Genomic DNA, 17,282 nt, shown 5'->3' with positions numbered 1-17,282 from the left:
TCACCAGGACTTGATATCTAGCCATGTGATAACAAATCCTGTATTCGTGGAGTATGGACTCAACTTGAGTAGTATCTTAGACGCATTTCTCCCATCAAAGAAAAGGAATAGGCAACTCTGGGAGCTGCCCTGGAGGGTCCCCAGAGGGCTGTTTGAGAAGGAACCTGATTGTGCATCTGTACTCAGCAGGGAAGGGAGCTGTGACTTATGGGCAGAGAAGGGGATACTCAGCACAGCACAACACAACCCCACTTGCAAGTTTCCTGGACTTACAAATGAGAATGCCACAGGTGCCCCTGAGAAGCCTTTATCCACATTTTCTTACATGATTTCTGATAGCAGTGAGTAGTACACAGTGATTTCTATCACAGTGGCTGGGTTTCTTGACACTTTATTAGATTCCCATGATTTGGAGAAAAGTCCAGAATCTTGTTTTGGCAATCTCTCTCATAATAGGTAATACGAAGCTAAATGCCATGCATTTAAGTTACTAGGGTCCTTTTCTTACAAAAAAAGTACATACCCCAAAGTATACATACAATATCCAATGAAAAGTTGTAAATGGAAGAAAATCAATAAAGTCTGTCAAATGAAATTTTTCTGAAACACCATGTTTTTGGCCAAGCCCCTAAGACTCCCCACCAATATAACTATACACATTTTAAAATTTTCTAAAGCTCAAAGGCAGTTTATTTTTCAGTAGAGGTATATGTGATCAAAACCAGGTGGGGGTGTTGGAGGAGAAAAATACTGTGTCATGAAGTTTATTGGTCTAAAGTCAAAACCCAACAGCCATTTCCCCTTTCTTCTTTGCTGAAGTGAGAAACTGCCAGGAACTAGCACTGAGTCAACCACAGGATTGCTTATCCATGGAGAACAATGGAATAACTTCAAAGGTGGACCTTTAGCCTTTCTCCAGGGCACCAAATGCCTAGAAATCTTGCTTCTTCTTAATCTATTACCAGCTCAACAAGTTATCTTCCTTTCACCACCCAAAGCCTTGAAAACCTACATTCTCTGAGAGAGATCTTTTTAGTTTAATAACATGCCCAATTATACGTGGAACATCACAGAATCTCAATCTCTCCCCCTCATAGCTTAAGGAGCAAAATGACAGACACATGGACTGGACAAATAAATATTGCACAGAATAAAAATATTAAATTAACATAAAAATGGGGGGTTGAGTTTCACCACATAGAAGATATCGCTACAAGAGCAACAGCAAAACTCCATTGAAGGCAAGGTGAAACACCAATGGAACATTCTCTGTCCAGACTCAGTCTGGCTGATTATATTCCCAATAAAAACACTGGGCACATTTTGATAGTGATAATGTCAAATATTATAGAACTGATCCCATACTCTTCTAGGACTATCTGCCTTTGGTAGCCAAATCAGTACTCCACAAAGAACAGAATTCAAAGGAAGCCTTTCTGATGCAATGTACTCTGAATATCATATGCCACGATTTTCAGGGCCACTGAAATTGTTGATATTATCCACTCAACTACCAGCCTTCCTTTTCTCTGAATCTCAACGAGTCCCCAGTGCCTGATATGGGATAACATCTGACTGAAAGTCAGTATAAATAAATCTAACTTCAGGCCAGAAAACAAGGAAATAATTTTTACGTATTAGTAAATCAAATGCAACAAGAAAGTAGATTCGTGGTTTCCATGATATACAGACATATTTTATGTCACTAGCTGACATTAAGTTTATGAGACTGCATTAGATTGCTTTTTTCTATTTGCCTTTATTATTGTGAAATTACAAAAGGACACTTTATATTAAATGTGCTGAGAAAGCTCTACAGACCTCGGAGTTTCTGACACTTTCGTGATATTGAGGAAGCCTCTAAGAAAGGGATGATACACACAATTATGGGCCCTTTTTGCACCACTAACCAATTGCTCAGAATGCAGGGAGGATTAAGTACAAACCACCATGACACTGTGATCTGGTGCCTTGTTGTGCTAGCCTTTTCCCCTTTTCAACAGAAAGAAAAACAGTAGAGGGGGGTAAACAGGCAGCTTCTCTCAATGATAGCTTTAAGAATGGGGACTGGAAAAGTAAAGAAAATGGTAGGTTGGAAGTACCTGCTAATGCTTCCACACCCTCTTATCAATTCTCTTTCTCTAACATTGAAAAGGAGAAGTAACACACTTTGAGAAAGACTAATCTTTGATCTGTAATATTTTATCCCCTCTTTGCCAAAGGCTTTATGGTTAATAATTACTGTATTATTACTAGAGGAATTATTAAGTACTCAGGAGACAGGGAGAGAAATACCCTCGGGGATAAAAGCTTCCTTTAACTTATTCCCCAAAGAATTTTCACACTTAAAGCATCAGATCATATTTCAGAACACATATTCTTATTTTTAAAAAGTTAATTTTAAGTTACATGAAGCACAGAGCACAATGGTAGGCTTTGTAATAGTAGCGCTGCTATCATTATTATTACTGGTAGTGGTGCTGGTGGTGGTAGTGGTGGTTGAGGTAGCGGTGGTGGTGGTGGTGGTGGTAGTTGGGGCAGCAGTGGTGGTGGCAGTGGTGGTGGCAGTTGGGGCGCAGAGGTGGTGGTGGTGGTGGTGGCAGTTGGGGCGGCAGTGGTGGTGGTAGTTGGGGCAGTGGTGTTGGCGGCAGTTCGGGCGTGGTGGTGGTGGTGGTGTTGGTGGTAGTTGGGGTGGTAGTGGCAGTAATGGTGGTAGTTGGGCGGTGGTGGTGGCGGCAGTTGGGGCGTGGTGGTGGTGTTGGTAGCAGTTGGGGTGGTGGTGGTGGTGGTAGTGGTGGTGGCAGTTGGGGCGGCGGTGGTGGTGGTAGTTGGGGGGTGGTAATGGTGGCAGTGGTGGTGGTGGCGGCGGCGGTGGTGGTGGTAGTTGGGGTGGTGGTGGCAGTTGGATGGTGGTGGTGGCGGCAGTTGGGGCGCAGTGGTGGTGGCAGTTGGGGCGGCGGTGGTGGTAGTTGGGGGAGTGGTAATGGTGGCAGTGGTGGTGGCAGCGGCGGCGGCGGTGGCAGTGATGGAGGTAGTTGGGGTGGCGGTGGTGGTGGTGGTGGTGGCAGTGATGGAGGTAGTTGGGGTGGTGGTGGTGGTGGTGGCAGTGATGGAGGTAGTTGGGGTGGCAGTGGTGGTGGTGGTGGTGGCAGTGATGGAGGTAGTTGGGGTGGCGGTGGTGGTGGTGGTGGTGGTGATGGAGGTAGTTGGGGTGGCGGTGGTGGTGGTGGTGGCAGTGATGGAGGTAGTTGGGGTGGCGGTGGTGGTGGTGGTGGTGGTGGCAGTGATGGAGGTAGTTGGGGTGGTGGTGGTGGTGGTGGTGATGGAGGTAGTTGGGGTGGCGGTGGTGGTGATGGTGGTGGCAGTGATGGAGGTAGTTGGGGTGGCGGTGGTGGTGGTGGTGGTGGTGGCAGTGATGGTGGTAGTTGGGGTGGTGGTGGTGGTGGTGGTGGTGGTGATGGAGGTAGTTGGGGTGGCGGTGGTGGTGGTGGTGGTGGCAGTGATGGAGGTAGTTGGGGTGGTGGTGGTGGTGGTGGTGGTGGTGATGGAGGTAGTTGGGGTGGTGGTGGCAGTGATGGAGGTAGTTGGGGTGGTGGTGGTGGTGGTGGTGGTGATGGAGGTAGTTGGGGTGGCGGTGGTGGTGGTGGTGGTGGTGGCGGTGATGGAGGTAGTTGGGGTGGTGGTGGTGGTGGTGGTGATGGAGGTAGTTGGGGTGGCGGTGGTGGTGGTGGTGGTGGTGGTGGTGATGGAGGTAGTTGGGGTGGTGGTGGTGGTGGTGGTGGCGGTGATGGAGGTAGTTGGGGTGGTGGTGGTGGTGGTGGTGATGGAGGTAGTTGGGGTGGCGGTGGTGGTGATGGTGGTGGCAGTGATGGAGGTAGTTGGGGTGGCGGTGGTGGTGGTGGTGGTGGTGGCAGTGATGGTGGTAGTTGGGGTGGTGGTGGTGGTGGTGGTGGTGGTGATGGAGGTAGTTGGGGTGGCGGTGGTGGTGGTGGTGGTGGCAGTGATGGAGGTAGTTGGGGTGGTGGTGGTGGTGGTGGTGGTGGTGATGGAGGTAGTTGGGGTGGTGGTGGCAGTGATGGAGGTAGTTGGGGTGGTGGTGGTGGTGGTGGTGGTGATGGAGGTAGTTGGGGTGGCGGTGGTGGTGGTGGTGGTGGTGGCGGTGATGGAGGTAGTTGGGGTGGTGGTGGTGGTGGTGGTGATGGAGGTAGTTGGGGTGGCGGTGGTGGTGGTGGTGGTGGTGGTGGTGATGGAGGTAGTTGGGGTGGTGGTGGTGGTGGTGGTGGCGGTGATGGAGGTAGTTGGGGTGGTGGTGGTGGTGGTGGTGGTGATGGAGGTAGTTGGGATGGCGGTGGTGGTGGTGGTGGTGGTGGCGGTGATGGAGGTAGTTGGGGTGGTGGTGGTGGTGGTGGCAGTGATGGAGGTAGTTGGGGTGGTGGTGGTGGTGGTGGTGGTGGTGGTGGTGGCAGTGATGGAGGTAGTTGGGGTGGCGGTGGTGGTGGTGGTGGTGGTGGCGGTGATGGAGGTAGTTGGGGTGGTGGTGGTGGTGGTGGTGGCAGTGATGGAGGTAGTTGGGGTGGCGGTGGTGGTGGTGGTGGTGGCAGTGATGGAGGTAGTTGGGGTGGCGGTGGTGGTGGTGGTGGTGGCAGTGATGGAGGTAGTTGGGGTGGTGGTGGTGGTGGTGGCAGTGATGGAGGTAGTTGGGGTGGCGGTGGTGGTGGTGGTGGTGGTGGTGGTGGCAGTCATGGTGGTAGTTGGGGTGGTGGTGGTGGTGGTGGTGGTGGTGATGGAGGTAGTTGGGGTGGCGGTGGTGGTGGTGGTGGTGGCAGTGATGGAGGTAGTTGGGGTGGCGGTGGTGGTGGTGGTGGTGGTGGTGATGGAGGTAGTTGGGGTGGCGGTGGTGGTGGTGGCAGTGATGGAGGTAGTTGGGGTGGTGGTGGTGGTGGTGGTGGTGGTGGCAGTGATGGAGGTAGTTGGGGTGGTGGTGGTGGTGGTGGTGGTGGTGGTGGTGGCAGTGATGGAGGTAGTTGGGGTGGCGGTGGTGGTGGTGGTGGTGGTGATGGAGGTAGTTGGGGTGGCGGTGGTGGTGGTGGCAGTGATGGTGGTAGTTGGGGTGGCGGTGGTGGTGGTGGTGGTGGCAGTGATGGAGGTAGTTGGGGTGGCGGTGGTGGTGGTGGTGGTGGCAGTGATGGAGGTAGTTGGGGTGGTGGTGGTGGTGGTGGCAGTGATGGAGGTAGTTGGGGTGGTGGTGGTGGTGGTGGCAGTGATGGAGGTAGTTGGGGTGGCGGTGGTGGTGGTGGTGGTGGTGGCAGTGATGGTGGTAGTTGGGGTGGTGGTGGTGGTGGTGGTGGTGGTGATGGAGGTAGTTGGGGTGGCGGTGGTGGTGGTGGTGGTGGTGGTGGTGGCAGTGATGGAGGTAGTTGGGGTGGTGGTGGTGGTGGTGGCAGTGATGGAGGTAGTTGGGGTGGTGGTGGCAGTGATGGAGGTAGTTGGGGTGGTGGTGGTGGTGGTGGTGGTGGCAGTGATGGAGGTAGTTGGGGTGGTGGTGGTGGTGGTGGTGGTGGCAGTGATGGTGGTAGTTGGGGTGGCGGTGGTGGTGGTGGTGGTGGCAGTGATGGAGGTAGTTGGGGTGGCGGTGGTGGTGGTGGTGGTGGCAGTGATGGAGGTAGTTGGGGTGGCGGTGGTGGTGGTGGTGGTGGTGGCAGTGATGGTGGTAGTTGGGGTGGTGGTGGTGGTGGTGGTGGTGGTGATGGAGGTAGTTGGGGTGGGGGTGGTGGTGGTGGTGGTGGCAGTGATGGAGGTAGTTGGGGTGGTGGTGGTGGTGGTGGTGGTGGTGGTGGTGGCAGTGATGGAGGTAGTTGGGGTGGCGGTGGTGGTGGTGGTGGTGGCAGTGATGGAGGTAGTTGGGGTGGCGGTGGTGGTGGTGGTGGTGGTGGCAGTGATGGAGGTAGTTGGGGTGGTGGTGGTGGTGGTGGTGGCAGTGATGGTGGTAGTTGGGGTGGCGGTGGTGGTGGTGGTGGTGGCAGTGATGGAGGTAGTTGGGGTGGCGGTGGTGGTGGTGGTGGTGGCAGTGATGGAGGTAGTTGGGGTGGCGGTGGTGGTGGTGGTGGTGGTGGCAGTGATGGTGGTAGTTGGGGTGGTGGTGGTGGTGGTGGTGGTGGTGATGGAGGTAGTTGGGGTGGGGGTGGTGGTGGTGGTGGTGGCAGTGATGGAGGTAGTTGGGGTGGTGGTGGTGGTGGTGGTGGTGGTGGTGGTGGCAGTGATGGAGGTAGTTGGGGTGGCGGTGGTGGTGGTGGTGGTGGCAGTGATGGAGGTAGTTGGGGTGGTGGTGGTGGTGGTGGCAGTGATGGAGGTAGTTGGGGTGGTGGTGGTGGTGGTGGTGGTGGTGGTGGTGGTGGCAGTGATGGAGGTAGTTGGGGTGGCGGTGGTGGTGGCAGTGATGGAGGTAGTTGGGGTGGTGGTGGTGGTGGTGGTGGCAGTGATGGTGGTAGTTGGGGTGGTGGTGGTGGTGGTGGTGATGGAGGTAGTTGGGGTGGTGGCGGCGGCGGTGGTGGTGGTGGTGATGATGGTAGTTGGGGTGGCAGTGGTGGTGGTGGTGGTGGTGGCAGTGATGGAGGTAGTTGGTGTGGTGGTGGTGGTGGTGGCGGTGATGGTGGTAGTTGGGGTGGTGGTGGTGGTGGTGGTGGTGGTGGTGATGGTGGTAGTTGGGGTGGCGGTGGTGGTGGTGGTGGTGGTGGTGGTGGTGGTGATGGTGGCCGCAGTAGCAGCCACATTGGTAGTCGTAGTGGCAGTCATCATCAAGAATTGTGAAAGGATGCATTCTTCTTTGGGGGATTACAATAGTAGTAACACAGAGAGCTATGTGCACACTTCTAGATGAGATAACTGAGGCCCAGAGAAGTTAAGAAATTGGCCAAGGTCACACTCTGAGGAAATGGCAAAAACAAGAGTAGGGCCTAATCAGTTAGGCTACAGAAACTGCTTTCTTAAGCTGCCCTTATCACCTATGTCATTCAGCTGTGAAAACACAATAATGACCTAAAAGGGTAAACAGATACTCTGTAGAGCACTACTAAACTGTCAACCAAAAAAAAAAAAAAAAAATCAGTTGTTTTTTTCCCCCCATTTGATTTACATTCGTCTCTCTCTATATCCCAGCTGCAAGACAAGACTAAAAAGGAAATTTTAATTTACCATATGGGCTAACAGACACAAAAACCAAGCAATAATTTAAAAAATAAATGTGAAATACACCTCCCCTCACCTCCCCCCTAAAAAAGAAATCCGAAATCTCACTCCAAGGGAATGGGAAAGATAAACAAAAGCAAAATTACTTAACAGAGAAAAAACAAATGCATACACCATATATGGAGAGGAAATACAGGCCTTGCCTTAGACTCCAAAGCATCAAATCAATTGGCAGCACTGCTGGCAAATTTTGAAATTCTCTTGCCTGTACCCTTTTCTCCCCATTGGTTCCAACATTAGAAGAATCAATGATGTTACTTTAATCCATTACATAGCAAATCTAGAAATTAAAAACGCTCTTATCAACTCCCTAAAATATTGGGAATGTTTATGTAACTCTTCTTTTCCTCTAATTTTCCCCCTTTCTAAACAAGGTTTTATTTTTTAGTAAGGACTTTCTAGAGCTCAAATGATAAAATAAAAAGGCATGAATTTTGGGAGTGGATGTAGCTCAAGTGGTTGACCACTTGCTCTCCATGTACAAGATCCCAGGTTCAATACCTGGCACCTCCTAAAAACACACAAAACAAATGAAAAAAAATCAGCTCTCACTGGAGAGCAGATGTACCTCAGTGGCTGAGTGCCTGCTTCCCATGTATGAGGTCCTGAGTTCAATCCCTGGTACTTAGTTTAAAAAAAAGTATGAATTTAAAAATGTATCTTTTCTCTTACAACAATTTTTTAAAAAGTACTAGATTTGAGATACTTCCCAATCTATTACCTGAAAAATATTTTAAAGTATTCCCTGGCAGAATACTTCATTAAGATAAGCAGAAGTCATAAGAAAATACTGTGATTTACTAGAAGTCTTCTAAATGCAAATTTTCTTGTGAAGTAATGTCAACAAAAGCAGAAAAAAAGGAAGTTTATACAATAAACCGTTAATGATTATCAGCAAATGGTGGTGTTATTTATGGATTATTAATTCTTTCTCTTATTGTTATTTTCTAATTTTAAAGTAATAACAGTAATTTAGCACAATATAATACAGGAAAAGGAAAATATCATATAGCAACAGAGCTAATCTCAATTCTATGACTATTTTTGAAGTTGTTTAAAAAATAGATTAATTGGAAAGGGTCTGTGGCTCAATCAGATGAGCTCCTGGCTACCATATGAGGAGGCCATGGGTTTGTGTTCCGGGGCCTCCTTGTGAAGGCAGGCTTGCCCACACACTGCGGAGCACCACCCAGCCTGCAGATGCCACAGAGAGCTGACTCAGCAAGGTGATGCAACAACAACAACAAAAGAAGTGAGAGCCTGTAGAGAATGGACACAGAGAGCAGACAGCAAGCAAACTGCAAGGGGGGAGGGGAAATTAAATAAATAAATACAGACACAAAAGAACATACAGTGAATGGACACAGGGAGCAGACAGCAAGCAAAAAGCCTCAAGGGAGGGGGGATATAAAAAAAATAGATTAACTATTCAAAGATGATAAGAACAAGTGAATTTGCAAAGTAAATAGCCCCCATCCCCGCTGGTGCTTCAGCAAAATTCATTTCAGTGCTTATACTGGGAATCTTCCCTTAAGAGCTGGAGTTGCTACTACTGCCTTCTATTTTTCTACTTAAAGACTACAGATTTGTACTATTAATAATCTAACCAAATTTTTCAACATGGTCCTCTTTTGACAATTTATAAATATTTTCAAGGTATTGGGCTTGACTTTCAATATCAACTATCCAGGACAAATAAATATTAATAAAAAAGGATTTAAAAGGGTCATCACAGTAGCAAGGGAGAAAAAGAAAAACACTGATTTAAAAAAATTAAGTATGGACTAAAAGAGAAAGAACTGTCTCTAAAACACTGCTTGGGGGTTGCCTGGTATTAACAGCAAGTTAGGGGAAGTGGATGTGGCTCAAGTGATTGAGTTCCTGCCTACCACATGGGAAGTCTGTGGTTAGGTTCCTGGTGCCTCAGACAGTGAGCTGGTGAGATGGGTAGGTGCAGTGAGCTGACGCAACAAGGTAACGCAACAAGAGACACATGGAGGAAAAATACAATGAGAGATACAAGACAGTAGAGAGCAGAGATGGCTCCAGTGATTAGGTGCCTTCCTCCCACATGGTAGGCCCCAGGTTTGGTTCCGGTGCCTCCTAAAAAAGATGAGTACACAATGGACAGATGAAGCACAAAAATAATGAGGGAGGGGCAATAAATAAATAAATATAAAAAAAAAAAAAAGAGGGGGAAGCAGATATGGTTCAACCAGTTGGATGCATGCCTCCTGCATGGGAGGTCCCAAGTTCAGTTCCTGGTGCCTCCTGGAGAAGGTGAGCAAAACAATGAGCAAACAGACAGAGAACCATCTGGAGAAAGGGGAGGTAAATAATTTTTTAAAAAAAGACATAGGTGTCAACATGAAGGGCTCCCACTGGCTAAAGATTGGAACAATTAACATAAAAATAATAATAAATGCAAATGACTGAAGCATATTTAACTTACAAAACTCATGGTTTTATTTTGCTACTCAAAAAGAGAGAGATAGCTCCCCTTGGAAATTAACAAAAGAAACCAACTCCATTGGACACCACTGGAAGGAAACACAAAGAGGGAAGCATTTATTCTGCCTTCCTATATGTCAAAATAACCAAACAGTCCTGGTATTGATAAACAATCTTTTTTTTTTTTTAATGAAGAATTCTTATAAAATTACCATTTTACTGGCACTAATGAAAAATTCATTCAAGCAAGGATGATTAGAAAGTGAAACTGACAAAAAGGTTGCTGGGGTCTTTATAATGGAATCATCAGGCTGCCACCTTCTGAACCCAATGATCAAGTTTAGCATCACCAGGAGGGCAACCAGCTGTTACGTTCCTTCTAAAAGGGAGATGATCTGAAACACACAATCTAGGAAGTACTACTGCCAAAGGATGTAATGAACCTAGTCAATCTCTAAAGCTAACTTCCATTTATAAGATAGAACAAGTTAAATGACGCTACAAAGAAACAAGCAGACTTTCAGAATGAGGGACTAATCTACAAGGCAATTGACATTTTCATGCAACAAGCCAAGGTTACTCAGTTTAGAAATGGTGGAATAAGTGTTCAAATCTAGACTAAAAAAATCTATGCTTTTTCCACTAAAACATGCTGTTTGTAATAGAAGAAAGGTTGGGATGAAGGTGGCACATCCTGTTTGTGGTGTGTGTGTAGAGTTGTTTTTGGTTTGAGATAAACTTTTTTAAAAGGCACAATTTATTGACTAAGTCAGGCAAAGTACTAAAATGGCAACTTCACATAATTTCTCGGCTTTCAAATACCTTTTACAGATCTTGCCACCCACTGTTTAACCTTTAACAATCATCCGCCTAGCCAAGCAACTTTTAAAAAACTCCTAATATTATTGTGGTTAATTAAGCACATTAATAATCTCTACACTCAATAACCTCTGTATGATATTGCGTTGGTTAATATCTCACCTGCAAAATAGGAGTGAAACTATCAATCTCATAGTTTTGGGGAAGGGTACATGATATTACATACATATAAAATTCTTAGAATAGTGGCTGGCACAGAGTAAGTGCCCAGAAAATGTTAGTAGTAATGATGGTTTTTGTTTTTAACCTGGTGCTACCTGAAGATAATAAGAAAAAGAAGATGCATTCTTTCCCTTCTATGTGTTGGGCACTACAGTAGATTCTGAGGCATTGTTTTAGGAACAAATGACCATTAAGCCAAAAGTTCCAAAGGTTGCTGTTTGGTACAGTATATGATGCATTTAGTAAGAACTTTTATAATCATATATACAAATCATGGGTTGACCTTTCACACCAAGAGCAGCACTGTCCAGTAGAACTTTCTGTGATGATGGAAATGTCCTGTATCTGCCACACTGAGCACTTGAAATGTGGTTAGTGTTACTGAGGAACTGAATTTTAAATTTTATTTCATTTTAATTAATTTCAATTTAAATAGCCACACGCAGCTAGTAGCTATCATATTGGACTGTGCGACTCTGGAATATATATAATTACGAGGAGATAAAAGATTTCTTGAGCTCCAAGAGGTCTGGCTATGAAGTAACCCTGAGCAAGTCAGTCTCTCCCAAGTTCAGTTTCTTCATCTGTAAAATGAGTGTATAAAAGAGATTATTGCTGTACTCTATAGTTCTAAAATTTTTTAATGTTGTATAAGAAAATGACAACAATCCAAAATTTAAAGTAAATGTACAAAGTGGGGTGTGGAGTATGTGGGAACCTCTTATATTTTTTAATGTGACGTTTTCTGTGATCTATGTATCTTTTTTAAAAAAGACAATTTAATTTAAAAAAAGTAAATGTATAGTCGCTCTTTTAGCATTTCATTTATTCTTTTGAATTGACAATTGACATTTGTCACTTTTAAGTGTAACTATTTGGGTCTAGAGTTTGTCTGACTCTCTCATTAGACTGAGTTCTTGTGAGCAAAAATTTTGTTTAAAACTTGAATTAAGTATGAATGAATACAGTGAGGTTTATGTGTGTTTTATCCAATTATACATTAAAAGGGTTTGAAGAGATATTATCTATTCCTAAGCACATTCCAAAACAGCACAAAGCTAACCATGTATTCAAAACAAAAGTGTTTTATTTCATTTTTATTCATCCTCCTTGCTGAAAGTTTTTAGAATATGCAAAACAGATTAAAAGACAAAATTTTCAACTTCTTTTAATAGTGAGCCACACTTTGCACATTCACATTTGGACAATTTTCTCTTGTGACAGTTTCTGAGACCAAAAATATTTTAGGTACTGAAATAAAAACCCCTAGTAACTTAATTCTAAAATTAACCACTTTTACCAATATATTCATAGAGTTACAATGTCTTAAATTTTTATAAAAATTATTACTGAAGTACACAACTGATTTCATAATAATTATTAAAAGCTGTCATAATTGAAAGACAAAGTACAATGCTATTTTTCCTTTGTAACAAAGCATTACGTGCTACTACTGGAAATCTTTACTCTCTTCCTTGAAATACCAGAAATTCTTCTGTAAAATAAACACATCTCCGTCAGGACTCTGGAACTAGTATAATTACCAGAGGCAATCCCTGTGTAAGATCAAAGATGCAAAACGATAATAGGCAACGTGTGACCTCTGCCATGTCACCAGAGACCAATTTTTCAACTGGGAGAAGAGTCAATAATCCAGAACAGAAAACATTAAATAACGAGAAATGCTTCCAAAGCGTGGCTCACCACATTCATCAGGGCTGCCACATTTAGCATTCATAGTCTCTATAGTTTCAAAGAACAAACTTCTGGGATTTATCATAACAATCATTAAAATCTCCATAAAGCACCAGAGGCAAAAACTAATTTCCTAAATGCATAGTAGAATTTCAAAAGATACTACAATCATTTCTCTAAATTTCATCTGATGCTTTGAAAAATATAATGGAAGGGTAAAGATGACTGAAAAACAGTTTTTGTATAACATTCACTTAATTTCTCTTATTTCCCTATCCTCATATACTTTTCCTAAGAAGTTTTTTGGAAAGCAGACTATGTACATTAGTATATGCAATAATACATTAAAGACTTCTACAGGTCTTTTCTTTTTGTTTGGTTTTTTTTTTTTTTTTTGGTATGTGGTAGGTGTGTGTTTTGTAATACTGGGTCACTAAACTCAGAAAAAGGGCTTTAGTCTCCATTGTGATGCATTTGGATGGCTAGTAGGCATTATAAGGATGCAAAAAGATTCACACTCACAGTAATTAAAATATAAGTACCCTTAAAGTTGACTTTAAAAAGGACCTCAAATTGAATTGTGTCTTAGAATCAACAAAATTTGATTGCTTTTCTTAGATCCTACTACCAAACAGCTATCTTCTTCCCACATCCGATATGAATTAGGGATATGGGACTGAAAAAATGTAACTTGCAGAATCTACATTCTGCAGGTAATTCAGAGAGTGGTGAAAAGAGGGAGACTTAGCTTAAAGAAAAAAGTGCTGGATATTCAAAGCAACTGTGGATATTCTGTTCTTATATGGATTTGTTACTCCTGCTAACCTCACCTTTCCATTCTGTTCCTATCTTCCATCTTCTTATCTTATTAACGTTGCTAATTGTATTTGTCAGTTTTGCCACAGTTTCAATGCTACTTAACAGCTGTGGGTTTTGTCTAGGCAATTTTCAGTCACTACACTCAAGTTTCTAGATGAGCTGTTGAAAGGCATTTTAACCTTGAGAAAATAGCAATAGGGCACACTGCATACTAAGCCTTCTATTTAAATATAGGCTGCTTTAAAATGAGTAATTATTTAAAAGGATTGAAAAATCACATACCCAAGTAGTATATAAATATTGCCAACTTATAAATTAGTAAGAAAATGCTTAACTAAGCCTATTGAATACTTCTTATTTTTCCCCTTTACTATATATAATGTATGCTCTCCCTTTATGTGTAGGTATATGTAGTCTATAAATTGGAACATCAAAATATTGCCAAATTCTTCTTACAGTCCCTTTCATTACCTGTCTGCCAAGTGGGCAATACTTTTCAAAGGTATCCACAATCATATAAGCGCTATCTGCAGGACATGGACTATTGTAAAGAGGGCTTTTACAACACACGGATTATTTTTTTTCCTTCTCCATTTCCCTTCAAAGAGAAAATTCCTTGTTATATGACTTTTCTTTTTCTCTATTCTTGACTCTGACAGTGATTTTCTTCTTGCTACAACAAAATGTATAGGAAACATATCCATGCAGAAACACAAGGTTAAAGATTATTCATCAACTGATTCCCCCCATCTACATATAACTAAATTAAAAAGAAATCTTCTGTACTTCAGAAGCATATATATTTCATGTGTGTTTGAAGGTTAAAAATAAATTCAAAGACAACTTTTTAGAGTTAGCAAGTTTTGGTGTTTTTAAAGGATTAATAATTATCCTAGGTGTGAGATAAGGTTAAAAGCTTGTAAAATAATTTTAAAATTAAAGTAGGCTCTCTCCCTACCTCACCACCCCCCACTTTCTGCTCTGAGGGAAGGAAAAGGTGATATTTCAACAGTGCAAAATTCTTCACTGAGAGGGAAACATTAAAATGATAAACATTTTGGAACGCAAAGTACACTTCAAACCCTCACTGTTTTTTCAGATCTATATTGACTCTTATAGTGGTTGCCAACATTTGGTAAGGATTATCCTCCCATTAGACAAAGGCCAGCATTCCTTAGATAAATCAGGAGTTTTTGCCATGAGACTCATAAAACCTTTTCACAACAGATTTTCAAGAGAATCCTTTAAGGTTTTAGGAGGCTGCTCCTTTTACTAAGTAACAAAATACACCCCATGGTGTCTCACTGACCCCACTCAGCTGTCCTTTGACCTCTTCAATTGTTGAAGCCTAACTCCAGGGCCGGCAGAATTTGCCTCCCATATCAAAAAGGCTAATGTCGAGTCCTCCTAGCACCTGGTGAAACAAGACGCAGCAGTTCTCTCTTTCTCTGTCTCCTCGCTCCCTCTCTGACCATTTTCCAGATGTTCCAGGCCCAAATGCTAAACTAATACCGGGTTTCAGTATCTGTGTGGTCACCAAGAAGGCGCAAACAGGGTCCAGGATGGAGTGGCAATGACCCTCTTGTTCTTTTTGGCCTCAAAAGGATACGATGGGTCATAAAAGAGGAAAAGATCTTTGGCCTCCCTTGGAAATGCCAGGCATTTAAGCACGTTGTAACTTCCAAAAGGAGAGGGATGGTCTTGGACTATGCCCTTTCTGAGAGACAAGAGGACTAAAATAGTAGTCCTAAATTCTCAAATCAAAGTAAGCTCTTGGACATAGACTAAGAGGAACACCTTTTTCTGAAAAAAATAGAAGAAAAGGAAACTTCAATAAAACTTATATAATGCTTATCTTAGGAGAATGTAATGTAAGAACTTAAAATATACTGCTGTCACTAGATATGGTTTAGGTTTATCTGCAGAGGTCAAGAATATAGAAGACTCTTTTATCAGGCAATTTGAAAGATAAAACCACAATCAACAAAGAGGAATCAAATACTGAATTCTTTTCTTAAATTAGATATAGAGGAAATACAATACAGAGGCTGTTGTAAGGGGTAAAAAACTTATTCTTTTTTTTTTTTTTTTGGTGGAGAGGATGGGGAGGGAGAGGGAAAAGAGAGGAGGGGAAGAGAGATTTCATAGAAATATCTGCTTAATCACTTTAAGGACCAAATATCATAATTTTATTTAAATTCTGAATATGTTTTCCTAGAATTTGATCTTAAAAAAATTTTTTGGGGGAGGTATATTGTAATTGTACAATACCTTGGCTTATTTATTAACATTTTTGAATCATGCTCATGATTAAGTTGGGCTGTCAACACTTCAGAGAGCCTTTTGCCTAGATTTTGACTTCTTTAAAGCTTTTTTGCACCTGCAAAAACACAGAAAAAAACCACATATAAACATGAATTTTCAAATACATTATCTTCTTCAAAAATGATAACCTAAATATTTACAGTTCTACAAAGATTGCAATTAGAAATGAATTACCAAAACCTTACACAAATCCATATGTATCATAACTGGCAAATACAGATATTCCTCCTTTGGAAATACTCCAAAATAATCACTACAAATTGCATATACTCATAAATAATTTGTTGTTCTTAAGATCCTCCACCCACTAAGTGTAAGCTGAGTAAGTCTAAATCTATTTTTTTTTTTGACAGGTATTACCACAATGCTAAAGCTCACAGACTATTTTTATCTTTAGGAAATAAATTAGTAAAAGGTAATTTTCTTACTCTAAAGAGTTTAATAGTTTTATACCTGCTGAGTATTTGACCAGCTGATACCTGGTCAAAATTTATTGACTCAAAGAAATAAAAAAAATTTAAGATACATCTAATATTGATTGATATTATTTTTCTACTTTTTGAAATTAATGGTTTAATAATTTCCAAGGAAAAAGCCTGCAAAGAAGAAAAAGAGCAATTGTTTCCTACCCTTTTGAGTACTGCAATCCTAGAAGAAGTTAAACTAAATAATTATAAATCCATATAAGCAGTTGAAAATTTCAGTGGGCATATTATTCTCTCCTCTAAATAGATTATGGTCAATATGAAATATTGCATAGAAAATAAGAAAATAGTCATAAAAAGTAAATTAAAATTATTTGCAATTTTTATTTATATTCTTTTGTTACTATATCTAAAAAGTAAAACAAGTGAGGATTTTCCTAAGAATGCACTAATTTCAAATGAATATAACATTAAAATATTCTAAATAATATTAACTATGTTTTCTCAAAAAAAGGATTTTCAGTTTACTCCTCCTTTATGCTACCTTGAAAGAGGAAAGAGAGAGGGGGAGAAAACATTTAGATTTTGAAATAAAAACATTTACCTTACCTCTTTTACTGTCAGAAGAATGTCTTCAGGCAAAAGAACAATTACAATTGCAAGACCCAGATTTTCAGACTCATGTATTCCACCCCCCCCCCCCACCATGCACACATAAATACACATTTTCTTCCTAAGTCAGAAAAGCCTTGCCACCTATATCCAACATCAGGATTGCCCCATATGGTCAACAAGGTCAAACCGCATTACTGCCAATGAAACTATATGGCTCCACAAGGACCTTAATGATTAAAAAAAAAGGTCAGTAATCCAATTCCAATAGCTTCAGAGGCTAAAATTGCTAATTTTTGGCCACGTGCTGCACACTTCACCTGCTAGTAATGACATTTTTGTATTTTCTTCTAATTACATTCAAAGCTAAGACCTTTGGCCCTGGGCCACAGGCTCCTATTCAGGCTACACACATTCTCTTAAACGACCTGATCCTTTGTTGTCACTCTTACTCTTTCATTTATTATTTACGCCCGTTGAGAAGGAAGATACTCTACCATTTGTATAGCTTAAAGCTTCTAATCATCTTAATTTCTCTGCCTTTCAATCTATCGTCTTTTTCATAGACAAATGCCAAAAGTTTGACAAAATCATTTTTTTCAGCGACATCCCCGCACCCCCCTTCCTCTCGCTGGTCCCTGGTGGGCCTCCCTTCGCTTCCCTGTCTTA

General features: G+C 42.6%; 1 protein-coding gene across 7 annotated transcripts in view; it reads right to left on the bottom strand.

Moving 5' to 3' along the window:
* The window catches only part of GREB1L (GREB1 like retinoic acid receptor coactivator), a 293,082-nt gene that overhangs the window by 145,615 nt on the left and 130,185 nt on the right, over window positions 1–17,282 (bottom strand). For all 7 annotated transcript variants that reach the window (XR_011645953.1, XM_071208498.1, XM_058277523.2 and 4 more), the window contains exon 2: window positions 15,523–15,631. The gene's annotated coding sequence lies outside the window, so the exon portion shown is untranslated. The remainder of the gene's footprint in view (window positions 1–15,522; window positions 15,632–17,282) is intronic.

Source organism: Dasypus novemcinctus, chromosome 16, assembly GCF_030445035.2.
Source record: "Dasypus novemcinctus isolate mDasNov1 chromosome 16, mDasNov1.1.hap2, whole genome shotgun sequence".
NCBI classification, from domain to species: Eukaryota; Metazoa; Chordata; class Mammalia; order Cingulata; family Dasypodidae; genus Dasypus; species Dasypus novemcinctus.
The sequence above is the reverse complement of the archived record's forward strand: the minus strand, read 5'-3'. Positions and strand labels throughout refer to the sequence as shown.